Below are 764 nucleotides of genomic sequence, written 5' to 3' on the forward strand. Positions count from 1 at the left end.
CTAAGCACAAAATAATAATCTCTTAGTTCTTCAACAAAGACAAATGTACTATTCGTGAAAGGCACATGCATCAATACACATAACTTAGTTGGCTACTGAAGAAGAGACTTTTTGTCATATCAATAAATAGAAAAAATTTAAAAATTGAACTACAAGCACTCTTAAAATGAGCGTTAACACTTTGCAAAATAAAAAAAAAATGGTCAGATAGCACCAGAATTGGTAGCTGTGGTGCAAAGCAACTTTTAATGACATTAAAGAGCTACCATACAAATTGCCTTCATTATTGTACTGCTTCTTTCTGTGTTTTTCATGGTTTTGCTCCATCTTTTTGAACAAAGGCTTTGTTTGTTAAACTCCACCCCATCTTCTCAAATTTCATCATATTATTCATTTTATTATTTTTTTTAAAAAAAATGTACTTTTATATTAAATTATTTATTTTTTATATCACATAATTTATTTTTTATTATTATTCAAATAAAAAAATTACTACTAAATAAAATTTTTCACTTTTTAATACCATTTTTTTTATTTCCCTATATCAATTATTATTATTATTATTATTATTATTATTATTATTATTTTTTACACATAAACAACAGTGCCGTGGTGGGAGGTGTCGTTTACGACACCCCCCTCCCAAAAGATTTCCTGGTGCCGGATTGATCTTATAATATGCAAGTGTGATTGGCAAATGTCGTTTCATATATATATATATATATATGAAGGTAGTCTAAAGAACAGAGTGGCCGAACTAAAAT

The sequence above is a fragment of the Corylus avellana genome, chromosome ca6 (assembly GCF_901000735.1).
Source record: "Corylus avellana chromosome ca6, CavTom2PMs-1.0".
Classification (NCBI taxonomy): Eukaryota; Viridiplantae; Streptophyta; class Magnoliopsida; order Fagales; family Betulaceae; genus Corylus; species Corylus avellana.